The following is a 9,022-nucleotide window of genomic DNA, read 5'->3' as shown; positions in this document are numbered from 1 at the left end:
GAGCACTAATCAAGACTTTGGGCGCCATGTTGCGGGAATTCTGCTCATGCACAGAACTATGCGCAGGAAACCAGGACCTCAGTGTATTGTGGTATACCAAAAATCCACCTCAGTGCCCAGAACCCCTATCCAACTAGCATCAGTGTCTCATTCATTCTCCGTACTACAGCGAAGCTACCAATGAACAAGCGACTTTGGGACCTCTCAGGAATAGTGGGAATCAAGAACACTCTTTTGTTTTTACTCTCATAAATGTCCACAATGTGAGTAATCAGAGTCAATGTATAGTTTAAAATGTTTATTTCAACTACGTGCTCTAAGATGCAGTATCTTTGCTAACATAAGTAAAAAGATGCATAAAATCAATACAATCAGCATTGTTACAATTCCATAACATACAAATGGAGAAATCATATTATAATGATAGTGGAACCAGATCTATAGCGCCTTGTGTACCACCCTCCCCTTGCTAGGAGCTAGGTATTTTAATAATAGAAGTTCTCTAGGTTAAACCCGGGAACCCCATACCTCCAAAGTCAGGTGAAGTGAATCACATCCCAGATCAGCACAGCTCTTTGTTGATTGAAAGGTTTTTTCCAAGTGCTAGTCTCATGCATGCAGTGCAATATTAAAAGCACCTGAGTTTCAGAAATTAGCAGCTCTGTTTGTGTTGTGTCTAGAGTGTGGACCGATCAACCTGCATCAACAGCATACATTGTTATTTTAACATTGAACACTTTGTGCAGACTTGAGGTCGCAGTGTGAGTCTAGAGATGTGAAAAACAGTCCGTTCTCATGTGAAGGAAAAGCAAGCTGTTTGTCTTTATAAAAACAGAGACATGTAGTGTCATGTGCAAAAACAGCAAAATGGCGTTTGAGCAACTAACTCACTTATGCTAATATAGCAATGTGTGCAGGCAGAATCGTATTCATCCCTACACTTTTACAAGTAGCATGAACAGGAACTTTTGGATGTTTTTCTTTGTAACTCTTCACCGCCAAATAAAACCCGCCAGTGTTTCTTTTCTTTTATTCCACATTGTGCTAGTCTCCCAGTGGATTTCCTGTTATATCACATTGTTTTTTTCAATGTGTACCGAAGTGAACAATCACTGGGAACAGACACTTTTATTATTCTACGAATCTTTGGTTTTCTTCTTTTCATCTAGTCGAGTCTTTATTCATCTGGTATTTGAATATCCCACATAATTATACAAATATTTCCTGTAATTCCTTCATCTCACAATAACTGCACTGTTCTACTCCTGTCAATGCCTCAGATGAGTCCAAATTATTGCTATTGTTATTAAGTTCTTTCTGAATCCACTGCATCTCTAGGATTATTTATAATGAAGGTGTGTGTTCGCTGAGGCTCTGTAGGATCAGAAATTGACAAAAGCTCGTCACACTTTTAGTGCAATTGTACGGTTTGCCCCAGGTGTGTTCACAATTGACAAAATTACTTCTGACATTCATTGCAATGCCCATTTTTACTCTGTGTATGTTAGTTGATGTATCCGTAGGTTTAATAACTGACAGAAGATATTCACACATTCACTTCACCTGAAAGGATTTTTCTCTGTGTGCATTAACTAATGAATCCTTAATGCGTAAGATTTCCTAAAGGTACTTCTACACTCACTACAGTTGTAATGTATTTACAGAGTGTGTGTAAGCTGATGTCTACATAGGCTTGATAATTGACTACATTTCTTCACACATTCATTGCACTTGAAGGCTTTTCTTCTGCGTGTGTTCGCTGATGCCTGTTTAGGATTGATAATGGACTTCAGCTTTTCAAACACTCATGGCATTTAAAAGATTTGTTTCCCCTTTGTGAGCTCGCTGATGATTTCTTAATGCTGAAGAGTAAGTAAAACTACTGCCACATTCATTGCAATGGTATGGTTTTTCCCCTGTGTGTTTTCTCTGATGTGTGTGGAGGTCTGATTGTAACCTAAAACTACTTCCACATTCGCTGCAATTGTATGGTTTTTTCCCCGGTGTGTATTCGCTGATGTCTCTGGAGGTCTATTAACTGACTGAAGCTCTTTACACATTCACTGCACTGGTATGGTTTTTCCCCTGTGTGTGTTTTCTGATGTGTGTGGAGGTTTGATTGTACCCTAAAACTACTTCCACATTCACTGCAATTGTATGGTTTTTCCCCTGTGTGTATTCGCTGATGTCTCTGGAGGGCTGCTAACTGACTGAAGTTCTTTACACATTCACTGCAATGGTATGGTTTTTCCCCTGTGTGGGTTCGCTGATGTTTTCGGAGTTCTTGTAACCGACAGAAGCTCTTCACACATTCACTGCAATGGTATGGTTTTTCCCCTGTGTGTGAGCGGAGGTTTGAAATTTGACTGAAGCTCTTTACACATTCACTGCAATGGTATGGTTTTTCCCCTGTTTGTATTCGCTGATGCTCTTTTATGGTTTCTAATTGGCTAAAGTTCTTGACATATTCAGTGGAATTGCACGATTTTTCTCCTGACCGTGTTTCCTGAAGGGTCAGCATAGTTAATAAACCACTTGCGTTATTTTCACATTCCCTGTATGTGTGTGATATTGTGGATGCTTGATTTCCGATTTAACAATAAAATACAAGACTCACTAAATACCTGCCACATTCATAATATCAGTAAGGCTTCCTTGAGGGTGATTGCATCTTTAGAATGGATAATGGCTTCGCATGCTTGCGGGTAAAGCTTAATCTTCGTTCCGGTAGGTACAAATTGGGACAATACTCTGTAGTTTAGAGAGCAGATCTCCGCTTTCCTTTAGCCTTCAGTTGTTCGGCTCCACTTCGTTGTGCTTTTCCCTGGTGCCTGCGGTTTGGCTAGAAAGAGTTTGCAATACACCTAGAGCACTGAATGCTGGTCTGCTGCCAGTTTCGATAGCGAAGCACTACTCTAGCCACATCATGATGGTGAAGCGATTCGTAATGTGTACAGCTACTCCAAAGAGTGTCCTGGGGCCGAGCACAAGTCAGAAAAAAAAGTAAATCAGTTTGTTTCAAACATGGACAAAAAGCCAAGTTTTCAACCTTTTTTTAAACATTATCATGTTGCTAACAGCTCAACGCTGAAGAGGGAGTTTGTTCCAAGCTATGGATCCCAAATAGACACAAGACTTTCCTCCAACTCTCATACCGGCCTCATGATCAAAGCTGGTCAGAAGGTGGTTTGTCAGTTTTGTTGTCTTAGTTTTGTTGAGGTCATTTCTTCATCTTAGGGTGTCGAGGTGCAGAGCTCAGACTCGTACACTCACTGAATTGCCTTTGACTGCTTCTTCCTGGATCTGTCCTCTGCCTCTGATTTCACTGATGTTTTTGGAGCTCCGTATTTTTGACAATTTGTGCTGGTTTGATGTGTTATCTTCATTATTCATAATCAATCCATGCATTTAAGGCTTATTTTCTGTTGGATGTAAAGAAATGCAATATTACTAAACGTAAATGTAAAGAATGTGAATACACAATATTTAACCAGCTGTAGAAGACATCTCTTCTCTACCATATTTGAAATTTAGTAAGGAAGATTTTACCATACATGGATATTTCATTAAAACTGTGGTTGAACATGTCACATTGTACTTACTTCTGAAAAGGCGGTGATTTACCATTATTCACAGAGTAACTTACTAAAGAAAGGGCAGCTACAGAGCACTCATGTGCTACAGGTAGAGTTTTAGGTAGATATACATGGACAAGATTTCATTTAAACAGAACAGATTGTGGAAAAAGAGAGGAATCAGGAAGCGCTGCTGTTAGTTCAGTTTCAGAAAGAAGCTACCAAAGGTAACTCTTCAGGAAGTATTTAACCAAGGTAACTCTTCAGGAAGTGTATGACAAAGGTAACTCTTTAGGAAGTGTATAACAAAGGTAACTCTTCAGGAAGTATACATGACAAAGGTGGCTCTTTAGGAAGTATATATGACAAAGGTAACTCCAGACACCTTTTTCCACAATGCTTTCCTGTTCACACTGGATCAGCTCAAATGTCAACTCCCGCCTTTACCTAGCAGCTTATTAAGAGTCTTCCTATAAGTGTGACGGTCCTCATGATCGCGGTACTCGCGGTTGCGGTCCAACTGCCACCATCCAGGCGAACTGACCGCCATATTATGAGTGTGGTGGTGGGACCGCCCCCCCGCCAGGATCAAGGATCCTGCTGTGGCGGAGGTCTGCAAACACCCCAAATATGTTGGCAGTGCGGATTCCGACATCGCCGATCATATTACGGTCTGCATATCCACCTTCCTTTTCCCTGGCGGGGACGCCGCCATGAAAAGGATAAAGGACATGCAGGTAAGGGGGCCCTAACAGGGCCCCGGCCGATTCTGCTCCAGGGGTTGCATGCGGGGGGCACATGTTGTGCCACCCCATGGAATTGCAGCCTTGTTCCTGCACAGTGTGGCATGCATGACATGGTGCAGGGACGTGCTGCAGGCACTCTTAAGGTGGTGGTATGCTGTTTAGGTTCTCCAATGAGCCTAATACAGCCGCCGCAGGACCGCTGCTGCACCGCCCACCCACCCTGGATTTAGGTCATAATCCGGCGGCGGGCTCTCATTGGGCGTGACAGTCTGCCTGGTACCTCCGCTGTGGTAGTCCCATTGGAAGACCGCCACACTCGTAATAAGCCCCTAAGTCACCTTCAACACATTTTACAGCCCTCCTGGCTCAAGCATTTCTGGATCCTTCTAACCTGGAAGACTGGAGCATTATCCTGAGTTGAGGTGGATTTTCTATCAGCGGAATATATATCCATCTCCCTTGAACTATTGACTGATTCTGGCCTGAAAGACAACTTAAAAAGTGAGTCTTTAGTTCTTCCTAAAGTAGGTAAAGTTAAGATCCTGTTGTATTTCAATCCACAGCTCCTTCCAGGGTTTTCTGTGAAACAGAATGAGGGGTTAATCTAATGGCCCGACTTTATATTGCGCACACAGATTTGGCAAACAAACATTAAATCATGTAATTTATTATTCAACAATATCAGTCATTTATTCCTTATAGAGAATCCATCACAACCAATAATTTAACTGAAATATCAAGCATCCAACAGATGTGTGCACATTAATAATTGTTTTTGTTTTTCAACATTTACAAGATATTTGACTTATTGTGGTCTGTCTGAAGGCCAGGATGCTACTTTGTGACTCATCAGGGCTTTGGTAGAGCGGGAGGAGGTGTCTGATGTCCACAGGTGAAGTCTCATTTCTCCCATCCCATATTTCTTTTATCCAGGTATACCTCATTCCATGTCCTTCAGCTCCCTAATCCCCTCGGTCTGTGTACTCACTCTACAGGGTTCATTGTTAGCTGTGGCAGGAGACACACTTGAAGCATGCACACAGCAGATGCAGATAATGGCCTGACAGTCAAGAGGCCACGGTTGGCAGTACAGAGCTCACAAGCTTCATTTCAGAAGCTCACCTGGGAGGTACTAACTGAGGAGGTGCACAGGAAGGGGCCTATTAGCTTTAAACAAAGGTAGTGCACAGGTGAGTGCTTGTGAGGTATAAACAGATGAGGTGCACATATAGGCACCTATGAGGTACAAACAGAGCAGGGTCACAGGTAGGTGCTAATGAGGTATAAACAGAGGAAGTGAAGAGGTAGGTGCTTCAGTGACATGGGGACTATATCTGCTTCTAGGCCCTCTTCCTACAACGCTGGCTCTTGCTCCTTCTACAACACTTGCTGCAGACAAGGGGCCTGATTTAGAGTTTATCGGACAGGTTATTTTCTCAAACATAACAGATTCCATCCACTTTATTACAAATGCCAGAGGATATAATTCACTTTTAATAGGGTGGACGGGACACCTGCCACATTTATGACAGAATAAACCATCCGCCTAAATATAAATCGGGCCCTTGGCGGACATTGTGTCCAGTGTCTTTTCAGTTTGGAAAGCATCCATTTTATTAATGGCACAGTATTATCTCACCACTGCTGTGGCTTGCAGTCAAAAGGCCATTATGAATGCTCTACGTTGTGTTCCAGAATGCATGAATGTTTAGGAGGGAGATGGGTCTGTATGATGAGCAGACCTAGGGGGTTTTCCAGGGCCTGTGAATAAGCGTTATTACTGTTTCTCTCTTGGTGTCAGTGGGCTTGTCTGTGCCCCCAGATGAGTTATTTACAGCTTATCTATGCACAAATATTTGTAGTTTTTAGGGCTAAGCAACTCATTTTACAATGTTTGAAAACAAAACTAGTCAGATGATAGCTGCCAGGTGTACATGTTTTGCATGTGTAGAATCACACACTAGTAAATGCAGCGCACGCATGCTTCACCTTGTCAGTTTGTGAATGACCACTAACTTGTGAGCAAGTGCGCATTCACAGACGCCAATCTGACACTTTCTGACACTGGAAACAATTAGAGTTTCACTTCAACAAAATGCAGGAGTAACTCTCCTTCCAGGGTAGGAAGAGAAATGGATCACCCTCTAAACATGGTGGCGAGTAGTGCTATATGGTACATAGCACCATTTATCCGGGCACAACTGGGGAAATGGTACAATGCACTGGGAAAATGGCATGTGATGACAATGTGACATGACATTCCTGGACATGTTTTTACACTTTTTTTGGGCTGTCTGTGTCCAGTTTATCAAGGCTCAGGGTTTAGTTTCAAGTCATGAGATAGTGCAGGATTAGAATAATTGTAATGTCATACATTCCAACAAATGCCTTTACCACGTATGCCTTTACCACGTAACACCTTTACCACGCAAGTCTTTACCATGCATATGCCTTGACCACGTAACACCTTTACTACGAAAGTCTTTACCATTCATATACCTTAACCACGCATGATGATTTACAACAATGGCCCTGCGATAAACCACCTCAAAACGACTTCATTCAAAGGACGATCAGCCGCACTCTCACTCTGTGTCCCACGAAGACGACACCCCATTGTCCAAGCGCTCACTACTGTTTTATTAATTCTATAATGCATCAACACTCAACACACAATGCCTACGTGTTTCGACTCACGCCTTCAACCGAGCAACCCAGTGTACGACAACCATAGTATTTTTAAAACAAACATCACTACACATTTAAGGTCTCCAACACGGCTGTCCTCTAATCATCTATTACACGTTTTGTGATATACTTCTCAAATTCCCCTTGTAATTCCTCATTTCGTCCACATTTTCACACAGAAATGTTGGCAGTTTTCAGTGTTAAAGTATATAGATGCTCTGTATTTCCATATTTCATATTTACGTGGGGAAGATAACTGTTTTTACCAGCTCCATCCGAACTAAAGAGATTATACGTAATAAGGGTTACACGCTGGCTGACCTCCAGACTGCCCTTGGGCTTGTCTTTATGGCTGCTCCACCTTCAAGTCTCTGTGGTTCGCAAGTAACCTTCCCCAACGGACAGGGCTCTTAACGCCTTAATATCTCGGCGGGATGGTGCACTTGCTTGCAGCACATACAGGAGATCACCATATCTAATTAAGATGCCCAAACTTTATGACAAGGCCTAGAACACAAGCAAAGGTAATGCGCTGGGCAGCTTCCCCTACTTAGCTGTGTTCACATTCAGTCCTGTTAAGCAGTGCCATGCTCCCCGATGGAACTTCCTGCCACTGACGGGCTGATAATCATTTCCAACTCGAAAGCAGATGTATTTCACGAGTAGAACAATATCCAACGAGTCTTCACTCTTTCATACAGCATCCCTCTCGCAAATAACATTTGTTCTCCAGCAAGGCTAGGTGACAGCAGGAGCCAGTGTGTCCGGGGCTCTAGTCCAAGAAAGAAATTCCCTCTTTGACCCATGTTAAACTGTGAAATACAGCAATAATTAGGAGTTCAGTGGGCCCTGGTGCCACTGCACCTGCTGCGCAAATGGAAGCTACGCCTCTAGTTTGAAAGTAGGAATGGAGGAAAAACAATCTGTGTTTGGGATAAATGTGATTGTGAATACATAGAAAATTGCGGGTGTGCTAATGTCATTTAATGTGTTTTTTAATGTGTAAGGCAGGCTTGGGGAATACCTAATTAAAAGAGGCTTTCTATCTTCTACGGCAGAAAAGGGTGTACCTACAAAGAAATACACATACAAAGGTTTGCACAGGTCCACAAACACACACACAAAATATGAACACACAGATAAGAGTGGGCGTAGTTGGCGGAGTACCACTACACCGAATTCTGTGGAATTGATCAAAAACTCAGTGAATTCTGCTCCGCAACTCCATTCCGTCTCACCACAATTAAGAAAACAGAATCCACACATACCCTTGGGAAAACGACAAGTAACATTATTACATGCTAAAATGTATATAATCATCTCATAAAAGTGAAAATAAAAAAACAGCAAGCAGTGAGAGATGTGATGATTCTGGGGTCCTTCCTAACCTAGGGACAGGACCAAGCAGAATCCTTGAACACAAACAGCACACGATGCTGAAATGATTTGGTGGTGGTCCCATCCTCCTTGGACCACCCCAAGCACAGGTATGGGCAAAAATACAATCCCAACCAAAGGCCCTGCAAAGCATTATGGGACGAAATTCTAAAGTGCAGTGAATATTATAGTATCCAATATCAAAACCCTCCTCAGGGGGCAGGCTCTCAGGCTCAGCTGAGAGCTAATACAATAATATTCCCTAAACTCTAGAATCTTGCCCCATAATGCCCCGCTTTCAGCAAGCAAGAGCATTTTTTTCTGCTCTCGCTTGCTAGAAGTGGAACACAGTTTGCTGTGGCTTGGCCGGAGCGGTATAGCTCCCGCCAAGCCACAACAAACAGCTATGTCCCAGGGGTGGGCACCCCGGGAAATAGCAGGAGTCTGGCCTGGGGTGCCCAGGGCCATTATTGGCTGCAGGTTCTTCATATTTCCCCCAGGGCTGCAGAGGGGCATATGTCCCCTGCAATACATTTAACAAAAAAGAGGTGGCAGTCCCTGGGGTTGCAGGGGGGTCTGTGTGGCCCCCACACATCAATTAAAATTAGAGCCCTTGAGAAGTGGTCCCTGGGTCTC

The 9,022-nt window shown here is 43.0% G+C and overlaps 1 pseudogene; it reads right to left on the bottom strand.

Annotated features, from left to right (window-relative positions):
* Positions 1-665: 665 nt before the first annotated feature.
* Positions 666-3,407, bottom strand: LOC147737988 (uncharacterized; annotated as a pseudogene).
* Between the last annotated feature and the right edge of the window lie 5,615 nt (positions 3,408-9,022).

The sequence above is a fragment of the Lissotriton vulgaris genome, chromosome 1_1 (genome assembly GCF_964263255.1).
Source record: "Lissotriton vulgaris chromosome 1_1, aLisVul1.2, whole genome shotgun sequence".
Lineage (NCBI taxonomy): Eukaryota > Metazoa > Chordata > Amphibia > Caudata > Salamandridae > Lissotriton > Lissotriton vulgaris.
Note: the sequence above shows the minus strand (reverse complement) of the source record. Positions and strands in the feature narration are given on the sequence as shown.